Source organism: Tetrao urogallus (genome assembly GCF_951394365.1).
Source record: "Tetrao urogallus genome assembly, chromosome: 7".
NCBI lineage: Eukaryota > Metazoa > Chordata > Aves > Galliformes > Phasianidae > Tetrao > Tetrao urogallus.
The window spans coordinates 41344555-41368628 of NC_136820.1; positions in this window are offsets into that span (position 1 = coordinate 41344555).

Here is a 24074-nt window from a genome sequence, read left to right on the forward strand (position 1 = left end):
GTTGCTCTGTGGCAGCTGATGCAGCTTCTGAAACCTCTGAGACACTGGGGAGGATGGTTGTGCATGGCAGGGAGCTCTGGGGCTGTCATCAGGGGGATGTCAGGGATGAGGGCACCCACAGCAAGCAGCTCTTCTGGGGCTGAGCAGGATTTGCCTGATCCTAAACAGGCGCTGCTGGTGATGAGCTGTGAGGTGTTCGCAGCACATCTGGCACAGGTGAGTGGATCCAGGCTGGTGTATCTTTGCAGCTGTGCTGGTGCAGGCATGTAGCTGGCAAAGCACAGCCACGGGGCTTAGTTACACGTGGTGACTGTAGGACGCTGTTGGATCCCTCATGAAGTTCCACCTGCAGTACTGTGTGCGTGTCTGGAGGCACCAGCGAGGGAAAGTTGTGGAGCTGTTGGTGCGGGCACAGAGGAGGACCACAGAGATGCTCAGAGGGCTGGAGCACCTCTCCTGTGAAGACAGGCTGAGGGAGCTGGGCTTGTTCAGCCTGGAGGAGAGAGAATGCTCCTGGGAGACCTCATTGCAGCCTTCCAGTACTTAAAGGGAACTTACAAACAGGAGGAAACCAACCTTTTACATGGGTAGATAATGATAGGACAAAGGGGAATGGTTTTAAACTAAAAGAAGGAAGATTTGGGTAAGATGTGAGGGAATTTGTTCACTGTGAGGGCAGTGAGGCGCTGGCACAGCTGCCCAGAGGAGCTGTGGATGCCCCATCGCTGGAGGTGTTTGAGGCCAGGCTGGACGGGGCCCTGTGCAGCCTGAGCTGGTGCCTGATGTAGTGGATGGCAACCCTGCCCACGGCAGGGGTTGGAGCAGGATGATCTTTGAGGTCCCTTCTAGCCCAAGCCTTTCTATAATTCTCTGCAGTATGCACAGCTCTGCTGCAGAGCTGAGGCACGAGGCAGCAACAGGGCTACCTGGGCTGGGCCCACAGCTCTGCTGGTTTGGCCACAAGTCTGGAATACCCCTCTGTCTGGAGACGGAGGTCAGGATCAACTGTTTCGGCTGTGCCAATTAGCTACAAGGTAATCTATCTTAAGAATTTTTCCTCTACCAATTTATTCATTTGTAATTTTGCTTTGAAGTTCCAGCAGCTTTATTCTTTCCCGAGAAACTGCATGCTGAGGGAGCAGAGAGCCAAATAACTCGCTGAAATCAATAGTGGCAGTCTGGTTTCTGCAAACACAAACATGAGAAGTTAACGAGAACAAAGCAGGACATAAAACCCAGGAGGACAATGTAAGAAAAACACATATGCCATCATCTCCCTTGCTCTACTTGTGGCTCAGAATTGCCCAGTTTGTCTCTAGGCTCGAGGTAGGATCATCCAGCCTGGGATCTGCTCTGTGTGTCTGACACCTGCTGGAGTGGAAGGAAGATGGAGCCAGGAATTCCTCAGGGGATCCAACAAACAGATGCAAGGGGCAATGGGCACACACCAAAACATGGGAAATTCCATTTAAACATAAGAAACAGCTTCTTTTTTTTATGATGAGGATGGTCAAGCCCTGCCAGCAGGTTGCCCAGAGAGTTTATGGAGTGTCCATCCTTGGAGATACCCCAAACTTGACAGGACGTGGCCATGAGCAAGGCCGTATGAGCTTCTGTCACACAGAAATGCACAGATCTTTTTAGCAGGCCTTTCTGGTGTTTTTTCCCTTTGAAGACCCCCTATTGACCGTTGTGGGGTGAGGAGGATGCTCACCTTAACTCACATGCAATGAAGTGGCATTTTATCTTCAGCAATATAAGTTAGAGATGAACTAAAAAAGAGCTTCTTTTCTTTATATGGGTGCTGACTTAACTCACCGTCACCCACCTGGCTCTTGTGACCAGAATTCTTTCTGATAGAGGCAGTTTTAAGTCATTCAAACCATGTCTGAAATTTTCTTGTGCCCTGTTTCCAGGTGAGCTCAGGCCACGGCGTGTTGCAGTGAAATTGTGAACATTTTCAAAATCTGATACCGTAAGAGAAGACCATGGCTTCTCACAACCAGCTGGAAAAAGAAGCACGGAGCATCGTGAGGCCAGAATTTGAGAAAATCACTGATTTTATTAAAACGTTCTCTTGTATCACTCTACAGAAACAGCTGCCATAGCAAGTCTTTGTATTTCATAGCTTCTTCTCACAGAGACTACATCAGACTGTATGATGTACTAAGAGTTGTAGGAAGTAGAAGAAAGAGGACAGAAATTCTTCCAGAGCCTCAGTTTCAGTGCTAGAAGATAAGTCTTCCAGACCCCAGACTGAAGTGGAGGGGGTTTCGTCCTCTTGTCTTTTCTCAGTACCAACATCAGAACCAGCTCCCCGTGCTTTATCTGAAGCTGCAGTGCTGTGTCCAACATCCCTGGCACCGTTGTTCTGGGCAGACGCCAGGATGCCATCCCACAGAATCACAGAGGGGTTTGGGTTGGAAGGGATCTTTAAAAATCTTCTGGTGCAGGAGTTTAGATCAGAACTCGTCACCACGTGAGGCTGAGCTTTGTAGGATGAGGAGTCTTTGACCTTGGTATTCCCATAGTAACACACCAGCAAATTCACACCAAGTGTCCAAAATGTCTTGATGAAGATTCACAGGAGTAATAGATCAAACCCAAGAATAAGCATCATGAAATTGAAACTGAGCAGTTATGCAAAATATAGATAATCACAACTTGTCTTAGCTTTTTTTAGCAATAAGATGAGAGGAAATGGCCTCAAGTTGGACCAGGGGAGATTTAGGTTGCATAGTAGGAAAAATTTCTTCTCCAAAAGAGTGGTTGGGCACTGGAATGGGCTGCCCAGGGAGGTGGTGAAGTCACTGTCCCTGGAGGTGTTCAAGAAATGTTCAGATGTGGTAGTGAGGGATATGGTTTAGTGGGGAAATATTGATGGTAAGTGAGTGGTTGGACTGGATGATCCTGAAGGTCCTTTCCAACCTTGGTGATTCTATGATACTGTGATTCTCTTCAAAGGGAAGATGTGGTTTGAAACTCTTTTTTTGTCAAGTGAAAAAGATAGGAAGGAAAGCATGTTAGGTCATTCTTAAATTCCCCCTCTGAGCCTGCAAGTGATACACAGAGGAGGAAGAGGGCAAGGATGGAAATGACCAGGAACACAGCAATCTGGGGATACTGTTGGTGCCCACAGCAGCTCTTGGGGAGCCAGCAGAGCTGGAGGGACAACGGCAGTGGAGGTGGCAGCCATGAACCACAGGTACTGGGATCCCAGCCCTTTCCCCTTAGCAGCATGCTGAGAGGTCTCATTTCTTGCAGCTGCTTCAATGACAGAAACGTGGCTTTTTCCTTACACCTCGCAGAGCGAAAATATCTCATGTCTGATCCCAGAAGCTGATTTCGATGATGAGAGCAGTCCCCCAAAGAGGAGAACATTTATCATCACGTGTTTGATGAGAGCAGCCATGGAAGCAGATCTGACTCAACCAGGCAAGGTGGTGTTGAGGAGCAGAGATTAAGAGCAAGTGTGATTTAAATGAGGTTCAACGTGTTAAACAGCAGGCATTCCCTAGCGTAAATATTTTGGTACCAAACGCTGGGAGAGCTTTGATCTGCACAAAGCAGCGACATTGCACCAGGCTCATCTTCAGGACATTACATAGGGATACACCTGTCCCATCCCATGGGGTCGAAAGCCACAAGGACCTGCTTTGCTTGGAAATCCCAAATATTTGGGTCCAGTTCCACCACAGGAGCTCTGCTGACTGCATTGTGTGTAAGGCGATGGCTGGGCTGGGCTGGTACAGCTGGTTCCCAACAGCAACCACAGCCCCTGCCTGACAGTGGCCTTATTTTGTCTGTCATGCTTTTCGTTAACCAACATGGGAGAACGCAGGCGAGAGTGGTAATTTTTTTGCCTCCTTTTCTGTTCACTTCGTGCATTGTGAGGAGCAAACTGCGCTCCTCATCTTTTCCATTCGGTGTTTCTGGCACTAGAGGGCAGAAGAACGGAGCCGGGATGCTCACAGCGAGATCCGGCTCCTTCCTGCAGCCGTCTCAGGGCGAGAAATCAATCTGGAAAGGCTTTTCCCTCTGCCCATCACCAACGCGCATCAAGGGCTCCATACCTCATTAACATTATTAATGTTTAATACTGACAAGTCGCATCTCGAATGCAATACTATACAGGGAGCAAGTCTATGTTCTTGCCTGCAGCAGCGACGCAGCACAATGTGCTCAGAACATAAGGTGGGAATCTGTGATTTCTGCAGTGTGGGAAATGACCCCGTGTGATGGAGGGTGGGTTTCTTCCTGCGGTGAGACTGCTGCTGGCCGGCACTGGTGGTTTGCGGCTTCATAGCACAGGAGTGGAAAGTGGAGGGCGCAGGGCTGGTAGCAGAGCCAAATCAAGAGCTGGGAAATACCAGCTCCTAGCAGGCTGATGGGTTTTCCCATTAAAATCAGTGCTGCTGCTGGTGTTTTCAGGGAGCACTCAGCCTGACACCTCATCACATGCTTCTCTTTGCCAGAGCAAAGCCATCCAAGAAGCACCAGGCTGTGGCACAGGGGATTAAATCCTGCTACCAGCCCCAGCATCCCGCTGCCTTTGTTGGGAGGAGAGCAGAGCATGTGAGCCCAGCACCGCGTGCTCAGTCACCTAATTGGCAAACAAGACTAAAAGTATTCTTCCTTTTCCCTTGCCGTTTGGTTCGTCCTTGCAGGGAGTCCTTCACTGGGCTGAAGCAATCTGAAGCTGTGTGCAGCGGAGAGAAACCAGATCCCTCAAGTTCAGATGAAACTGTGCTGAGAAGGTTTATACAGTTAGCCACACTCTGAGGCCATTTACTCTCTTTTCCACTGAGGAAAACAGATATTTCACATACAGACAGTAAAAAAGGACCCAGAAAGTATAAATAAATGTTATACTGGTCAGGACACCATTTCTGGAAGAGCTGAGATAGTGATAGGACAAAAGGGAATGGCCTTAAGCTGTGTCAGGTTGGATATTAGGAAAAAATTCTTCTCTGGAAGAGCAGTGAGGCACTGGCACAGGCTGCCCAGGGAGGTGGTGCAGTCACTGTCCCTGGAGGAGTTCAAGAAAAGGGTGGATGTGGCACTGAGGGATGTGGTCAGTGGGCATGCTGGGGATGGGCTGACGTTTGGTCTTGGTGATCTTAGTGGTCTTTCCAGCCTTATTGATTCTATGATTCTATTCTCTTCTATGATCCTCAATCATGCTTCTGCTGAGTGTCCATACAGAGCCACCACTGAGGTTTATTCAGCAGCAGTGCAAAGCCTCATCCTGGCCCTAAGGGAGAGGAACAGGAGCATAGCATCAAGAGAGAGGTGTGTGCTGCACTGGAGCCTTCATCGCATTTGCACAAACTCTTCTGCACTGAGACTGGGCTGTTGCATCAGAGTTTGCTTAGGTCACAGGGAAATTAAGATTATTCCTCATAAATTGCGATCAGAGTATTCGACCATCCAAAGCTGAATGTTTGCAGGGGGCATCCGGGCTGGAGTTATAGTGTGACCTCAGCAGACACTCAGAAGGATGAATGAGTCACAGATTTTTTCACATAGGGCAAAAAATACCTTCCTCTGGCAGGGAAAGTATCAGGAATATGAATGTAAAGAAGGAGATGTGGGACAGCATTGCAGAAATGCAAGGTCAAGGCATGAAACAACGTTTGAGAACCTGGTGAGAAGGCAGGGCCAGCACAGAGAAGCTCAGGTGCATTCAATTAGCCAGGACCCATCCCTTCCCAGACCTCATTTAAGGGTTGGCAGTAGGCACAAGAGTATCTTGCTGGAACCTTCCGAAGGTAAGCAGATTTTTTTTTTTTTTTTTTTTTTCCTCCTTTGTTTCTGTGTCTACAGCTGCTGCATTTGAACGTATCCTTACCTGCTGCACCCTAGGACTTTGCTACTATGCAGTCATTGCTTTCCATCACGTTACAGGCAGTCATAAGAAATGGCTCAGAGGGGGTGAGTGATTCTTCCTTCAGTGGTGATAGCTGTTCTCAGGCAGAAGGTGTCTGTATTCAGTCCTGTTGGCATCAGCTGCTGAGTGCTCTGTCTGTTCTGTACCTTAGCAAACGTATTAGAGTTATAGGCCTTGTGGGTAAGAAGTTTCCACTTCACCTCTGTCATTATTTATATAGGGCATTAGAAGTACCAAGCCACTTGTAATCACTGCAAGCACTGTAGGAAAATGGCTAAGAGTGCAATGTCTCTTGAGATCCCTCTATAGGGCAAACATACATCCTTCTTTAAATTTCTAGGCTCTGAGAAGTCACTGGGTCCTCTTCATGTTTGTCAAGTAAACCAGTGCTTGGCTGGTCCTAAAATGTTCCATGGACTCCATTTGGACTCCATTGGGTAATAAAATAACTGCACAAAGAGCTGGAAGCTCTTTAGGACAGAGACACTGTTCTTCCTACTCCCTTATTCTCAGCTCAGGGGACTCCTGATAAGGTGATTACATGGAGGAGGATGGAAAAGGCTGAACTGACTTGTATTTCTTCTGCAACCAGTGGTTCCCCAAATTCCTTTGTGGCACAGTGTAAGTGTTTTGCTGGATCCATGCCAAAGGATGCAATAGCCCTGACTGCAAGGGTTTTATCCAGCCCAGTACCTCGGTGCAGGGCTAGGTCTAACCCAGCTGCAGCATCTCTAGTTTGTGAAAGTCATCACTGTGATTTACTGTAGAACAGTGTACTCCAGAGTGCCACAGGAATGCAACCTGTATGACTAGTGTATGTTTGTTGGAGAAGAGGCCCTGCCATGCCAGCGGTCCTGGTGGTGGTGGTGCTCCCCAGCAAGGAGATGCTGGTGGTAGCCATTGACAGCAGCAGGGCTGTGTGCTCCTAGCCCTGAGCATCCACTGTCTGCCTGCTCCTTCCATGGCTGGCAGTTTGGCTTTGAGGGAAATGCTAAGAAAAATTTCCAGCTCTTCTCCACCTTCATATTCTTCATATTCTATTGGCACTGGTGGGATTGCTGGGTGGCCCGATGTAGCTCAGCACTGCTATGCTGGGGGCTCCTTCCTTGAAAGACTTCGAGGAGAGGAGAATCAGTATCTCTGAGCAACCGTCACCATTTCCTCTTTTTGAAAGCTAAAGATAGATTCCGTATGGGCTGTGCACAGAATGGTCTGACCATACATGCCAGGGATCTTTTCTCTCTGCCTTTTTCCAGGCAGCAGTAGACCTGTGGCATGAGATTATGCTGGTGGTGGACTTGATCTTCCAACGGGCTTGACCATGAATGCATTGGATGGCTTTCCAGGCAGGTCAGGGTAATAAATATCCTTTTGCTTAACAACCATAACTGAGAAATTGGATCTGTTACTGCAAGTTGTTCTCACCAGTCTGGAGAGGAGAGATGTGCACAGGAAGGGTAGGCAGGAATAGTTTATTCCCCACAGCAGTTGGGATGGGTGCAGGGGAGGATGCTGAAGCCAGTTGTGATGCCTAAGAGAGCCTCAGTCTCCAGCATGCATGGCCACTTTCTTCATCCAGGAAACCCAAACTCCAAAGCATCCCCTTCCCATGTCATGGATGTGCAGGGCAGCGGGGAGTTGAGTTTAAGGACTGCTGAGTAATTCTAGTTCCAGTTTGGAAAGCCAAAAGTAAAAATAACATGTTGGTTCCATGTTGGTGTGGTGGTGTGGCTCTTGTTGCAGGACTGATATCACTGCTACTGTCTGGCTACAGAAAAGAAACAGTTTCCACCTGATTATTGACCATTATCATTTTCTCTATGATCTTTTCAGCGGTGTTTGGTGTCTTCCATCTTCTGCTGAAATTATTTCTGCACTGATGACAAAGGAGGGAGACTCTTTCAGGGGATGGCAGACATCAGAGCAGGACTGGGAAGCTTTTTGACTTGTCTTTACTTTGTATTTTTACACCTCAGCTTTACATCTAGTAGATCTACAGGAAGGCATGCTGTGTCCTGTTACAGTCGGAGACCAAAGCTTTGAATGCTTTTGTATGTTCCAGATGTGAAAAATAGAGCAGACAGTAGGTCTAACGGAGGATGATGGATTGTTTCTGTAACAGGAAAAACATGAGCTTCTCTGGAAGAGAATCACAGTGGCCATGGGGTGCTGTGTTACTGCTTTGGCTGCAACTGGTTCCTCTTCATGCTCATGTGTGGAGCAGGGTGGGGAAGCCTGGTCCCAGTGGAAAACACAGGATGAATGTAGAAGGCAGCAGGAAACTGCAGAAGTCAAAATCCAGGGATGGAGACTTCCTCCTCCTTTTCTCCTGGTGTGTTCCCGATACGCACATGGGAGTACACATCCTGGAGACAGCCACCTGCACACAGCCATCCTCCACTGCAAGCCTTCTTTTCCTTACCTACTGAGCTGTGAATTCCCTTATGCGCCGGTGGAGCTACTGCTCATTAAATCTAATCATCTGAGCAGATGCTGAAGGAAACAATGGGCTGGGAATAAAGATGACTTTGGTCGTATGTTGCCAGACATTCTCTACAGCAGACTTGTGAAGCTCGGAGTTTTCATTCCAGCTGACATGCAGAGCGGTTCCACTAGGAAGGGAGCAGTTCAACAAGGGCAAGGAACTTTAAATTATGAAGGACTGATTTCCAGGTGATGCAGAAAGAATGCATCATACAAAATATTCCCCACCGAATAAATCCTGCAACGAAGTAATGGCTGTAAGTGCAAGTCAATCTCATCCTACTGCTACCACAGCCATAAGTGGCAAAATGAAAACTCTCTCCCCGTCTGTGCCCTGAACGTATATCTGTGCTACAGGAAGCTAGGAAGGGTACTCTTGCTTTCAGTAAATGGATATACATTGCACAGAGGAACCGAGCTCAGAAAATGGCCTGCATTAAGTTAATATCTGGCTCTACAAGTAACATAGGGCCAAAATTAGCCTTCGGTTGCATTACTGCAAATGCAGGATACCCTCACTGGGTGGACAGGCTTTCTGTAAATGGAAGGAGCATTTTATCCTTTGAAGGCTGTAATGGCATTCACTCTCCCATCTTCCCATTACCTGACTTTGCAGGGGAACTGATGGTTTCTGCATGAGTGTGCTGCTCCAGATGGCACACTGGTGAGAGCCCTGGCACACAGCAGGACAGGGCTTGAGTGTCAGTCTGCAGAGCATGATGAAAACATACCTGAGAAAGGCAGGGGGATGAAGTTGTATTTGCTAAGGCTGTTTTTTTTTTTTTCTAATGATTCCAATTAAATGTCAACGTAGTAGCAGGCAAATTTTAGCACATTAGGCTTACCCACTGGTTTTCAGGCAGGGAGGCAGGAGGGGGCTTTGAAACTTCATCTGCTTGCCTTGGTGGCACTGCCTGATGCTTTCTCACCTCAGATGCCCGGAGAAATGCATTTTCACTCCTAGCACAATTTTGTCCTTTTTTCTATAACTTTAATTTTCAGTAAGAAAGATACAGTCTCTCTTTTGCCTGTGATATTCATGACTACCAGGCAAGTTTGTGAAATGTTGTGTTTCTGATCAGGGTTTGATTTATTTGCAGGACAGGAGGAGGGGGGGAAAAAAAAAAAAAAAAAAAAAAAAAAAAAAAAAAAAAAAGGTGAGGTTTTATTTGAATACAGCAAAAATTTCTGGTGATGTTTTAATCAAACTTTCTCAAACAGCTCCAGGAATCAATATCCTCTCTGCCTGTTTTGTTGGTTGCTAGTTGCTGGTTCTTAACATTTTCTTTTTCTTTGTGTTTTTGTTTAAATATATACATATATCACTTTTGTAGCCAAGAATCAAAATGCTTCATAATCAGACCCGTGCAAATTTCAAGTTCAAGTTTAGCAGCCAAGCTGGAAAACTAAGGGACAGAGAACTAGACATATTTGGAGCTGGTATGAACCAAAACATTCCATCAGGAGGTAATCTTTACCCCTTTTAAGAAATTAACTTGACACCAAATAGAGCAAACCTTTCCCTTTGCAAGGTCACAGATGCGTGTTTCTTAACTTTTTTGTTTTCCAAAACGTTTTGCTGGCCTTTGTTCCTGCAGAACTGCCCTCTGTGGAGTGAATGTATGACTGCTGGGAGGAGGGCTGATAGGAGAGCAGGATAAGGGGGAGCACCTTCTTGGAAGCAGATTGCCTGGGGCTGTAAGTTATGAGCAAGGCCAGACTGGGGGATTAAAGTCTGAGTGTCCTCATGTGTTTTGTGAGTTCATCCAGATTTCCACATCAGGGATCTGTCCTTCTGTAATTAATGGGCCTGGAGCTCATGCGTGAATGGGAAGCTTGTGAACAACCTCTTCTGGAGCCAAGCTTTTATAACCCCAGGGCTCAACTCCGCTCAGTGTTGCTAAGAGCAAGTTGTTCATCCTCTGGAGCTGCCCAGAGGAAGCACTCAGGATGGCTGTTAAGGGCCTGATGCGATGTTGGAACAAAGATGTTCCCAAATTCCCACATCCTCAAATTTGCTGAATTCCATGTGCCTTCTCCTTTCTGCTTCCCATTTCTCTCTACATGTTCTTCTCCCTGCCTCAAAACACTCTTTTTCATCTGACTTCCTTCAGTGGGTTTCCTTCTTTTGCCCATGAGAACCTTGGCTTACTTTCCCAAGCTCGGAGTGGGTGGAGGAGCTCTTTTTCTCCTCCACAGTCAGCAGTGGGGGTGGCATGGGGCCTTCCTTAGTTTTTATATAAGTAGTACAAGGGTTGCATAATGACATCTGTTTCCCAAATAATTACGATTCCTGAAGAGGCTCAAATGCACAAGGCCTTTTTATGTGTGCACTGAGGTCTTGGTGGCATCTGAAGCAGACCACAGCAAAGCCAGATGGCCAACACACAGATGGCTTAAGAAGGCAGGATTCGGTTCTCATACCCTGCAGAAGTGATGGACTGATCCCTTTTCCTGGTCAACATCATGCCTGGGCTTTTCTTCAGCACTGCATTCCCTGGCATATCCCATGCCTACAGCACTTTTTTTTTTTTCTTCTTTTCCAAGCTTCTCTTTCCGTTTACTTCACTCCATCATCCCCGCTTCTCTTTACATTTTTCTTGTTTCTTTGTTTGTATCACCACCTTTTTTCTGTTTGCATTCTCAGTAACCTCAATTTTGAGGTGGGGGAGAAGGAATAAAAATAACAACAGATTCCCTTACTCCTTTCATTTTTTAGATCAAAGATGACTGAGCAACAGAGGGGGAGAATTCAGGGCAGCCTTTGATGCACAGTATTGATGTTGGCTTAGCATGAAAATCTCCTTGTGCTGTATTTGGGCCAATTACCAGAGGTCCATGCAATTAACCTGAGATGCACCAACCCCATGTGAAGCAATGTAATTTAAGGCCTAGGGAGGTTAATTCAAATCTTAGATGTTGCTATGATAGGAGATTACTTACCCTGTTCCATTGTATTTGCTAGGAAATTTTGTGCTGATTATTTTGATATTCCATCAAAGCTGCGCTCTGGTGCTGTGCCTCTTGCTGTGCTGTGTGATTGCCTACACACACTGTTGGACTGCAAGTGCTGCAGCTGGGTTGTTTCTACGCTAGAGGTGCTTTTGCCCTTCCGGATCTCCACCAGAAAAGCTTCCCAGACTACTAAAATGGAGTCTGTTGTCCTGCAGCACTCTTAATAAAAATGAAATGGCAACGAACCTCTGTGATCTTTATCCTGTTGGGCTTCCTCTTTTTCTTCTTTGTACAGAACTACTTCTGGTCAAGATTGAGTCAAGGCAGGGTGCCGTACAGGAGAGATGGGGATCTCTGAGGCCGATGTGCCAGCTGACACTTGCGGGATGCTGGGTTTTTCTGACATGGGGCACTCCTCAGAAAACTTGTATTTACTATAGCTATAAACACAGTTCTGTGAATGAGAATGGACTTGATTTCTCATCTGCTCTGTAATTAGAACCACTCCTGCCATTCACTGAGTGACATTGGTTATATGGAAAGAAGGGCTCCTGGTTCAGACAGAACCAAATTAAGATCCAAAGCAGAAAGGAAATGAAGACGGGAACAGGGACAGACACAGATTCTGTGTCAAGGAACACAGAATCATTGCTGGAGCCTGTAGAGCAGGAGATAGGGAAACCAGCTGGATCTGCATATTGCGCTGTATCACTGGGAGTGCAGCCAGTGTGTCAAGGGAGGTGATTCTGACAAATCTTACATAGAGCACTTGTGAGACTCCACCAGTGTGCAACCTGGGGCTTCCCAGTACAAGGCATCAGCACACTGGAGTGGGAAGTTACCAAAAAAGTCAGGGAGACTTCTTCTGTTTCTCAGGCCTTAGCATGTAATTTCATTCTGTAAGATATCACGGATCATATCATGGCTCATATCCACAGAACAGTGTATTCAGCTGCCTGTCCCTTGATTCAGAGCTGATGTGAAAAAAGATCCCTCTGGGTCTTGCCTCCTCAGAGCTGGCTGGTGCTCCCACAACGTCAGGCATGCAGACATCTCCCTCTCCCTCACAGCACCATTCTTGCTGCTTCTTTACATCTGGTTCTCCCCTGGAAGGGAAGGACATCTGACCTCTTGACTCTCTCCTGCCTTTTATTTGAGAACTGAGCTGGTCACATCCATCCCAAGCTTTGACAGTAATGTGGTGTTAAAAGCCAGCCCGAAGTGTGCTAGCCTCCAGAGAAGGGATCTGGAGCTGCAGTCGAGCAAAATGCCTTTGCAGGTGTCCTGATGCTCCTTCTGCGAGAACACAGACAAGGTCTGGATTGCATCAGAGCAAGATCCTGTACACATTCCTCTCCTGGGACTGAAGAAACTCCTTTTATTGCTCGCAGCCTGGCATGGAGCCTGCTGGCACACATGGCTCTCCTCCTCTTTTGTGGGCTCGCAGCAACTGGCAGTTCTTCTGTCTCTGACAGATCTCTGGTCAGAGCGCACTGGACGGCCGATGTGTTTTGTGATCAGGACCTTCTCAGGCCCTGAAGCTTGTTTGTGCAAAAAGGTTTCTTGTATAGGAGAAGGAAGCATTCCTCTCAAGCCGCTGGGGCACAGTGAAATAATTAGTCATGGACACACCTCTCTCCTCTTCCTCTCATACACCAAAAGGTATGATGAGAACTTTGTCAGCACTTCCTCTTTTTGTCTATTTTTCTTATTTGTACAGTCAGCTATTTCACGAAGAGATGTGATCCCGCTCAGGGTTGAACAGAGCAAACTTCTTTTGAAGGACCCGTGTCATCCTTGAGATTTCAGAATGCAACTGGCATCACTGAATTAAGCAGTGGTGTAGAAGCATGAGAGCTGTTAACACAAAAGCCCTTCTTTTTTGCTTTTACAAATCAAACTGAATAAAATGGCAGAGTCAATTGAAACATCCCGAGTTAATCACTGTACCAGCAGTATCCTTTGTGTGTTTCTCAGCCAGGGTCAAAGGATAACACAGACACCATCCAGATTTTTGCCACACTTAGCATCGATAAACTTTGAATCAAACAGGTTTGCCTTCTGTCTTGGTCCTGTGGAAAAAAGTACATAAAGAGAAGACATATTTTTATGTGTTTATGTCTTGGCATACGGTAGCCATGGCTTTCCTTAGCCCTTCTCTTGTTTGTTGTACTATTTTTTATTATAGGTTTGGCTTCAACCATATGGACAGAGATTTGTCAGCTTATTTGTTTGCAAAGCACTGCACACAGACTGGGCTTTATAAATTCGAAGTGTTTTAGAAGACAGGATGGCTCATTACTTGCAGGATCGTTAATGCTGGGAGATAATAAATAACCTACTAAATCGCCCAGCCTGGGGCAGTAGGCAGTCTCTTTGTTACTCATTGCAGGCCACCTTGTTGAACAAGTTCAAACCCAAGACGACACTCTATTAGTTTTATAAGGAATCAGGTGGCAGAACACATGAAGGATGTGTAAGTGTCAGTCCTCCTGCCAGAAGAGAGCTGGGTGTCCCTTGTCACCCACCCCACATCACATGTGACAGCAGAAACAGGCAGGGAAGCAGGGATGATGTGGCAAAGCCAAATTATCCCTTTTGGGGCAACAGCTCCACATCAGGACTCAGGCAGCCACAGAGCCACCTGGAAAACAACTTGATAAATTTGTCACTTTTTATTCTATTGCAGTTTAGCAGATAAAAAGACTCAAGTCCCCAAGGCTCTCCATCTGGCACCTTTCATGAGCACTAAATTATTTAGTAAAGAAAGTCTTTATATGTTCAGTGTTCCCTTTGTATAGCTGACACGGCTCATCCAAGGCCCTCTTGAAAACAAAAATGCCCAAAAACAGTGATTTCTTAAAGTAGTCTGAGTTATACACATTTCAGAGTTCAAATCTGTGGAGTTTCAGTCACTGTTCTTTAATAATGGCAAATCTGTACAAAATTAAAAGCAGAATTGCAGCTGTTATAATAACCTTGTATTTGCTAACTGCCTCTGCAGTAATTTGGATGTCTTAGCAGACACAATGAAAGTGCTTTTCTTTGTAAATAAGATATGTATTCCTTTCTATACTCTGCAGTTCTTTCAAGCATTGTTGCTAGTTGCCATTTTCCTACGCAAGAATCTCTTTCCTTTTTTTCCCCCTACTCCTCATGTTCTCTCAGTTTTATATAAAGAAGGAACAGGCTGCTGAGCTTCTCATCCTCACTGCTCTCAAAAGGCAATTGGTTCATCCAGACAGCCAGTCTGAGAAGTCTTCAGAGAAACAGGATCTGAAAACCAGGCTTGATGATAAAAAAGAAGAAAACAAAAGACATGCCACTGTCAAGGTATTTCAAGCAGGGAATCTATTGCCACTATTTTATTTTTTTTTCTGAAAGATTTTTTTTTTAATGTCTTCTCTAAACACAAAGGATTCAAAGAGAGAAAAGCATGAGTGCTGTTTTAAACACTCATAATTTTCCAGCGCACTTGCGGCAGTGGTGCCTGGACTGGATGCAGGGATCAGTGATGGAATGCCCAGTTTTGAGTTCTGCTGGGAGGTGGCTCATCCTGGGAGCCAGGTTCAGGTCTGCTTCCAGAGCTACAGCACCCCAAGGGCTGGGAGGGGCTGCCAGGAGGGCATGAAGCCCAGACAGAGGGGCCCTGCGTGGCTGAGCAGCATTCTCAGATGGAAACACGTTTATGGTCAAGGCAACTCTTTCGCCAGACATCATTGTGTTTGCTGGGAGATGGGGACAGTGCAGACTGCGGATGCTCAGAAAACCCTTGTGCAAAGCGCTTTTAATGAGCCACGAGATGAGTTTTTGAACCTGAAAGAGCTTGTTATTTCTCTGTCCAAGTTTAATCCAAGCGTGTTTACTCTTCTCAGAAACTCTATTCAGTAGGCTCTTACAGCCATTGAAGTCCATAGGAGTTAAACATATGCTTCAGTGCTTTCAAAGACGTAGTCTTTCATTTATTTTTTTGCAGTTCCTGTGTTCCTCACACGCTACTCTGTGCATGGACCAAAGCAGCACCAACAAGTCTGCTTGTTGTTCCCTGCTTGTTTGTGCCCTGTGCCAACTCAAACCTCATGAGAGGTCACAGGGAAACATGGTGTGATGCATTTGGCCTGTGAAACACACATAAAATGGATCTTCAAAGGCCAGAGGGGTGTTATGTCACTGGCACCCACTCACAATGTGTTTGGGCAAGGTCCCAGCCAGGGGAGCTAGACAGAAAGGTGCCAGGACTGGGTCCCTGCTCAGCAGTGCAGGAATGGACCCTCTGTCCATGACAAAAATAAGAGCAGATTTGGGCAGGCATTTCTTCCCCAGTCATCCAGCATACCATACATTTTGTTGTAGAATTGATCTATCTGCAGCTTAACCATTTGGGATTCTTGGAAACCATCTACTCAGTCTCTTTTATAAAGGATGTGTTGGTTAAGTCCTAGTCCGAGATAGGAAATTGTGTATCTGTTTGGAGTCTTTGAATTGAGCCTGCTGTCCTGTCAGGAGCAGTGGCATTAGAAAGCAAGGAATGCATGATGTACTATGGCAATCAGAGCCCAGTTTAGGTTATCTGAGCTGTGCTAAAAGAAATATTTGCACTGCTCTCCTCCTCAGGGTTCAGATCGCCCCTCAGGAGAAGCTGCAGCTGTCTGACTCAGAGGACATTTCAGAGCTACTGCTAGGAACATCAGGATCTTATAGGAGAATATTGCTCTCGGGGCCTTTCCCAAGCTTATCAGAGAGTGAATGAATAATGACAGCTTCTGGAAGCTTTAGAGACCGTCAGAGCAGTTTAGGTGCTATGCAGGAGTGCTGCAGGAGCTTGCAAGTGAAATCTACGAGATTGCAAAGTAACCCAAAACACAAGGCTCCTGGGCACAGTGCTTGTACCACTGGCCTTTCAAGGGCACTCCATCCTTTGTGCTGTGTTTTCTGAAGAGATTCAGCTGCTGTCTGGGTATGCAGAGAGCACAGATGGTGGCTTGGATGAGCCAGAAACATCCTCAGTCTCAGAATGGTGGCTGGACTGGTGCGAGACTAATGTCTTAGCCTCTTGGCAGCATGGCCAAGGCCTCTTCTGGTGCCTTCATCTGCCACATGTTGTGGGCTATAGAATCATAGAATCACCAAGGTTGGAAAAGACCTCCAAGATCATCCAATCCAACCATCCACCTACCACCAATATTTGCCTGCTAAATTATGTCACTTAGTACCACCTCTAAATTTTTCTAGAAAATATCCAGGGACATAATCCACCACCTCCCTGGGCAGCCTGTTTGAGTGCCTGCCCGCTCTTTTGGAGAAGAACTTTTCCTAACGCCCAACCTGAATCCCACTCGTCATATTGGTAGTTGCACAGGAAAAGAGGTCAATCCCCACCTTGCCACAACATCATCATAGAATGGCCTGGGTTGAAAAGGACCTCAAAGATCATCTAGTTTCAATCCCCCTGCCATGGGCAGGGTTGCCAGCCACTAAGCCAGGCTGCCCAGAGCCACATCCAGCTTGGCCTTGAATTCCTCCGGGTATGGGGCATCTACAGCTTCTCTGGGCAACATGCTCCAGTACATCACACTCTGAATTAAAAATTTCCTCAAAATATCTAACCCGAACATCCTCTGTCTTAGTTTAAAACCATTCCCCCTTGTCCTATCACTGTCAACTCATGTAAACAGTCATTCTTCTTCCTGTTTATATGCTCCCTTCAAGCACTGGAAAGCCACAATGAGGCCTCCCTGAAGCCTTCTCTTCTCCAAGCTAAAAAAGCCCAGTTCCCTCAACCTTTGCTCATAGGAGAGATGTGCCAGCCCTCTGGTCATCTTAGTGGCCCTCCTCTGGGTCCACTCCAAGAGCTCCACGGGGACCCCAGGCCTAGACGCAGTACTCCAGATGGGGCCTCACAAGAGCTGAGTAGAGGGGGACAATTACCTCCCTCTCCCTCCTGGCCATCCCTTTTTTAATGCAGCCCAGGATATAGTTGGTCTTCTGGGCTGCATGTGCACTCTGCTGGCTCATGTCTAGCTTCTTGTCCATCAGGAACCCCAATTTCATCTCTGCAGGGCTGCTCTCAAGGAGTTCTTCTTCCAGTTTGTATAAAAACTTGGGATTACCCAGGCCCAAGTACAGCACCCTGCACTTTGCCTTGTTGGTTCACACATTAGGTTCACACAGGCCTGCTTCTCCAGCCTGTCCAGGTCCCTCTGGATGGTTTCCCTTCCCTCCATTGTATGCATTGACTGCACCACTCAGCTTGGTGTCATCTGCAGACTTGCTGAGGGTGCACTTGATTCTATTATCTATGTCACTGGTGAAGATGTTGAAGAGCACCAGTCCCAAGACCAGCCCTTGGGGGACACCCACTTGTGATTGACCTCCACCCTGTCACAGAACCGTTGATTATAACATTTTGGCTGTCACCAGCCAACCAGATCTTAATCCATTGAATAGTCCATCTTTCAAATCCATATCTGTCCAATTTAGAGAGAAGGATGTTGTGAGCAACCATGTCAGAGGCTATGCAGAAGTCCAAGTAGATGTCGATTGCCTTTCCCCTGTTCACTGATGGTGTCACTCCATCATAGAAGGCCACCAGATTAGTCAGGCAAGATCTGCCCTTGACCTTTCAGGTAGTTGCAGAGAACGATAAGGTCATCACTGAGCTGCCTCTTCTCCAGATGGAACAATTCCAGCTCACTCAGCCACTCTTCATAAGACTTGTGCTCCAGACCCCTCACCAGCTTCGTTGCCCTTCTCTCCAGGGCTTTGATATCTTTCTTGTAGTGAGGGGCTCAAAGTTGAACACAGTACTTGAGGTGCAGCCTCACCAGTTCTGAGCACAGAGGAATTACCACTTCCTTGCTCCTGCTGGTACCATTATTTCTGGTACAAGCTGGGAGGCCGTTGGCCTTCTTGGCCACCTGGGCACACTGCAGGCTCGTGTTCAACTAAGTGTTGCCAATGCTCTGAGGTCCATTTCTTCCACACAGTCTTCCAGCCACTCTTCCCCTGTAAGCATTGCCTGGGGTTGTTGTGGTCTAAGGGCCTCAGCCCAGCTATACAGCCTTTCCAGATCCGGCTGTAGGGCTTTCCTACCCCCAGGCAGAACAACACATCACCCCCGGCTTGGTGTCATCTGGGCTATCTACTGTGGCCTTGCTGGGCCTGTTCGAATGTGTCACAGGAAGAGCAGTATTGCATGACACTGAGATGGTGCAGGTTTGGGGACTGGACTGGCTTTTGGCTCTGCCTCAGCACCACCAGTGCTGTGATATCAAGCCCTGACTAGTGTATGCCTCTAGTCCCAGGCACTACTGAGTATTTTTGTGATTACAGTTATAAAAATTAAGGGAAACCTACATTGTTCAGGTATTTTAAAATAAGGCCTTTTGATTTTAACTTCCATTTCCTTGACAGCTGGATAGTTGTAGAGTCATAGAATCATAAAATCATTTGAGTTGGAAGGTAGCCTTAAAGATCCTCTAGTCCAACTCTCCTGCAATGAACAGGGACCTACAGCTACATCAGATACTCAGAGCCCCAAACAGCCTGAAGCTGAATGTCTCCTAGGATGGGGCACCCACCACCTCTCTGGGCAACCTGTTCCATTGCCTCACCTCCCTTATTGTGAAACTCTTCCTCCATATATCCAACCAAAATCTCCCCTCTTTTAGTTGAAAACATTTCCCATTGTCCTGTCACAACAGACCCCGCTAAATAATATGTCCACTTCCTTCTTATAGCCCCTCTTTGGGTACTGAAAGGCTGCTCTCAGGTCAGCTTAGATCCTTTTCTTCTCTGTCCAGCCTGAACAGTTCCAGCTCTCTCAGCCTATACTCATTGGGTAGGTGTTCCATCCCTTGGATCATTTTTGTGGCCCGTCTCTGTGTATACCTATAACTCCTGACTGCAGTGCAGAATGTTTGTTATTCTGTTATGTGTTTTGAGAACACCAGGCTTAGTTTTACTCCACAAATAAACAAGTGGATGAATGAATGGAAACACTGTTCAATCAGTTCCTCATTGATAAAATACCTGTCACATACCTCGGCTAAAGCACACAGACACATTTGTATAGCAACATGGCAAGTGGCCCACTAATCATATTCAAAGTAAGTCCTAAAAAGGAAAATTTCTACAGTGTTCAAATCTATAGAGGACCAGATGGATGATGGTAAACTCTTAAGTGCTTTACTGGCTGCCTGCCTGCCACCCTCTGAACAAGGGATAATAATAATATCACTTAAAAGAGCTGCTGGAGGGTTAGATGAGTTTCAGTGCTGCAATTTGCAAATAATCCAATATCTGAATTTGCTACATCCTTTGCTATGGCCCTGGTCAACAGATTCCTGAGCGCAATGTGCCTACCCACTGGTACAGATGTGTGCTTGCTTCCCATGAGGAACAAGTCAATAGGGTCAATCTGGGTCACAGCGAAGTCACTGATGAAATACAAAGTTTCTCCATCCATTTATTTCTTCAACAAGTCAAACTCTCCTCACTCAGAGAGGGCAGGGAGAAAAGCTTGCTATGTCCTTGCAGTCTTGTCTCTAACTTTCAAAGCCTTTCTTAGTGGGGTTCAGGACCTACAGTATTGCACATGAGTCAAGAGAAGCACTTTCTCCCTTTGACATCCTGGGAAGAGAGTTCTCTCAGGTGCATATTGGTATAAAAATGCTGCTTTGGGGATTTGGAATTAATACACATTTTTGACAGTCAGAGCCAAATTTCTATCATTAGTCTGAAAACAGGAACAAGAGGAGTGTAGTACATTTTTTCATTTCTCACCACCAATCTCATGGACAGCCACTAGGAAGCTGTCAGTTGAGGGATGATAAACTTAGTAATACGGATTTTTACTATCTGACTGAAACATGGAAGGCCATGCTTTTTGTGTGAAAGAGTCACGATAGAAGTTGTATCAGGAATAAATTATCTTGAAATGTCTTCATTGCAGTTGTCTTCAGAAAACATCTACAGAAAATGTTGGTGTCTAGATGAGTAACTGTACTACTTGGGCCAGTTCAAACTGGCTAGTGTGATATGGAAAACAGCGATGATCTGCATTTCCTAAACCTGAGATCTGAAGAGAGTGAAATGGGCCACTCTGCTCATTCTGTTTATTTCCTTACTTGTTTTCTTCTCGGTAATTAGCTCTTCAGAAATAGTTATTGCTTCCATTTTAATTGTGAATAAAAAGAGGCCATCCTAGCTGCACCCTCCTTACAGGTTCCTGCTCAGACCGTTGTCTTTCCTGGGTTGGGTACTTTTGCCCCTTTTTCTTCCTGTGTTTGTTCCATAGTGATGTGGGTCCTTTCCCTTGTACTCTTCTTGCCAGGTGCTCCAGCAGTAGCAGCCAAGCACTCTCAGATCTAAGCTCTCAATACCCTGCTTGTCTGTTAACAAACCAGGTTTTGTTTTTCAGTTTGCCTTGAAACTGCAACTCTCTACAACTGCCTGCAAGAAGGCTGCAGTGAGGTGTTGGTCTCTTTTCTCAGCCGAGAAGTGATAGCATGCAAACAAATGGTCTCAAGTTTTGACAAGAGAGGTTTAGATGGGGCATTAGGAAGAGTTTCCTGGTGGAAATGGAGTCTTTCTGAATCTCTTCAGTATTTTCAAGAATGCTTGAAATTGCTAACTAATTTACAATATAACTTTTTCTTGTTGCAGTTTTAACTCACTGACAATTCTGAAAAAAAAAAATGTTTTTATAAGTCACAGGTGATCCTGGTATCTGTTAAAAGTAAACTGCACTCAGGGACAGTCTTGGCGCTTCACACAGCTCCACTTCCCATTGTGCAAGGTTCTCTGCATGGATATAGAAAAGAAAGAAATGGTGAAGTATTGGCATGGGCTGCCCAGGGAAGTGGTGGAGTCCCCATTCCTGGAGGTTTATAAGAGATGTGCATGTGAGGCACTACAGGACATGGTTTAGTGATGGGACTTGTTAGGTCATGTTAATTCTTGGACTTGATGATCTTGAAGGTCTTTTCCAACATACTTGATTCTGTGATTCTATGAAATGCAGCAGAGGAAACACGATTGATCTCTCAGTGCAGGGGTTTGATCACTGTGTGATTCCTACAATCTCATGGGCAGGACAGGCAGGCTGTGACACTTTGGCAGACACTTACAGCAGGTTTTTCAGCCTTCCCAATTGTCTGGCATACTGATACTGATATGTCCTCTCTGCCAGTTTCCAGGCAATCCAAACACCACAGACAGGACGGGCATTTGCTGTACAAGGGCTTCCTTACACCATTATTTAATACCAAATGGAAACAGAACAAAGCCCAGAAAGCACACCTAATTCTACACTGACCCACGTTTTGCACTATTTCCTTCCTGCAGACCTTCTTGTTTTACCGGCACTTTCCTGGTCTGGGTTTCTTGTAGAGATGGCCAATGTGGTGGGGCACCAGCATGCAGGCACCCAGTGACACATACACATAAAGATGCAAAAACATGATGAGCCACTGCAGGCTAACGGCAGCCCAAGCATTGATTGCAGAGGCATCCAAACGAGTTGGAGTGTTGCATTACCACTGCTGCCAATCATAGCCCATTTATTTTGATTATCTGATGCTCTCTGTCATTGAGAGGTTCGGTGTTGCTGGTGTTTACAGCAGGCCTTTGAAATGTTGCAGGAAGAATCCCTGGGGCTATGGAAATGCACTTCCTTTAAAAAAAAAAAGTCCAGATTTTTGCTGAGTTATGAACTTCAAAAACATTGATTTCTGTTACGCTTTTCCTAAAAGTTAGTATTGGATTTTCAAACCGATTGATTACGGCTGCTCTTGTGCCCTAAAGCTTGTCTTGTCTATGCTACAGAGCTGGGGGTCAGCTCCAGACCTGCCATGATGGCCATAGTCCTCCACCCTTCGGCTCTGAGAGGTCCATTATAGGACCAATGATCAGCTCTGGCTGGATGGCATGTTATGGAGATGGAAAGAAAGACTGAGGTTCTTCAGTCCATTCCTCATCTCGTCCACTGTGCCTCCCACAGCAGTTACATATGAGCACTAGCTGGTGTGGCTAGGTGCTAGGAGAAGTGGTAGCAGTGCCCTCTACTCAGCATGCTCCTTCAAGTAATGCTACATAATGAATGCATTTTTAAAAAGGGACATTATATTTAGACATAAAATAATCGAGCTTTTACCTCTTTATTTAAAATTACATACAAAGAGACATTTAGCAAGACATTAGAAGAATTCCATTTAGGCTTCAAAGTCAAGTAATTGAGATGAAGGAAAGGCACAATCAGTGTGCAACCTTAATTCCGTCCCCTATCTGCATTGTGTTACAGAATTTAATTTTCGAATCACTCACTTGTGCCTCAAGGAGGGTCCCAAATGGAAGTTCAAGAGGCAGAATCAAGACTATTTTAATGCATCATTAATTTCCTAACTTTGCAGTATACATTTTTGCCTTCTGAGTAGGGCTTTTTTTGTGGGTTTTGTTGTTGTTGTTTGTTTTTTGATAGAATTTATAAGACAAAGTAAATCATGTCTGTGGGAAAGGAAGTGCAACATTTGTGAAAAGGAAAGTGAGGCTTAAAGCAATTAAGGAACCTGTTCAGCATCACAGAGAAAGGTGACAATGGAGGTGGAATTGAACCTGGTTTTTCATTACAGAGCTTTAGATCACAGGAAGCTGACCCGTGGCAGAATACTTCTGTGCAACTTTCATTTAAATTAAGATTATTTTTATAAAGAACTTTTATTCATAAAGCCCATGTCAGACTGTCACTTTTGCTTTTGCCAGTACTTTGAAAGAAAAAAAAAGCCAGCGCTCTAATTCAGGTGTAACAATGACTAGAGCAATATAGGGACGTCATTCCTATATTTTCTATTCTGTGGTTATTTGCCAGTCCAGGATTTTGTTTACATTCATTTTCCTTACTGAAAGATGTACTAAGAAATGGTGGCTCTGGGACAGGTGCCTGCAAGCCTGTTTTCCTCCACCCCACACCTCTGGTTCTGGGGACTCTGCATGACACAGAAAGCTTCCTGCATTTCTGGCAAGTGATGCTCAGCATCATTTTCCAGGAAGAGTAATAGCATCTTAGTTTTCCCTTTCTGCACAAGTTCACAGAGAGAACCAGAAGCTGTCAGCTGACCTTGGTGAAGAACAAGGTGCTTCAGTCACTTGCAGCTTGTGCCAGGACCCCACTGCCCTTCTGACTGGCCTGAACATACATGGCCAATGGAACAGGGATTTCTGGAGAGTAGTTGCGTGAGATCTGATAGGCTCAAAAGCGGTGGTCACAGGCTGCCCAGAGAAGCTGAGGATGCCCCATCCCTAAAGGTGCTCAAAGCCACATTGGATGGGGCCTTGGTCAGCCTGGTCTGGTGGGTGGCAATCAGCCCATGGCAGGGGTGAGAACTGAATGATCTTTAAGTCTCCTTCCAAGTTCAGCCATTCTGGGGTTCCATGAACAACACTGCTGTCACGGAGTTGATCAGACCAATCTACATCCATGGCAGGGGCAACAGGCCTCTGCCCTCCCCTCCCACCCCAGCCCACAAAAAATGGGAAGGAAGGAAGGGAGGAAAAGAACAGCGGCAACAATCCATGGAGGAAAACTTACTTTACTATAATATCGGAATACAACACAATATATGCAATTTAATTGAAATTGAGATTAATAAATCAGACAAGATGAGAGAGAGAGAGAGTTCCCGGGACTGAGTCAAATCTGAAAAGCTTGGAACGGCTAGGAAAGCACCCTCCAGCACCCACTGCAAGG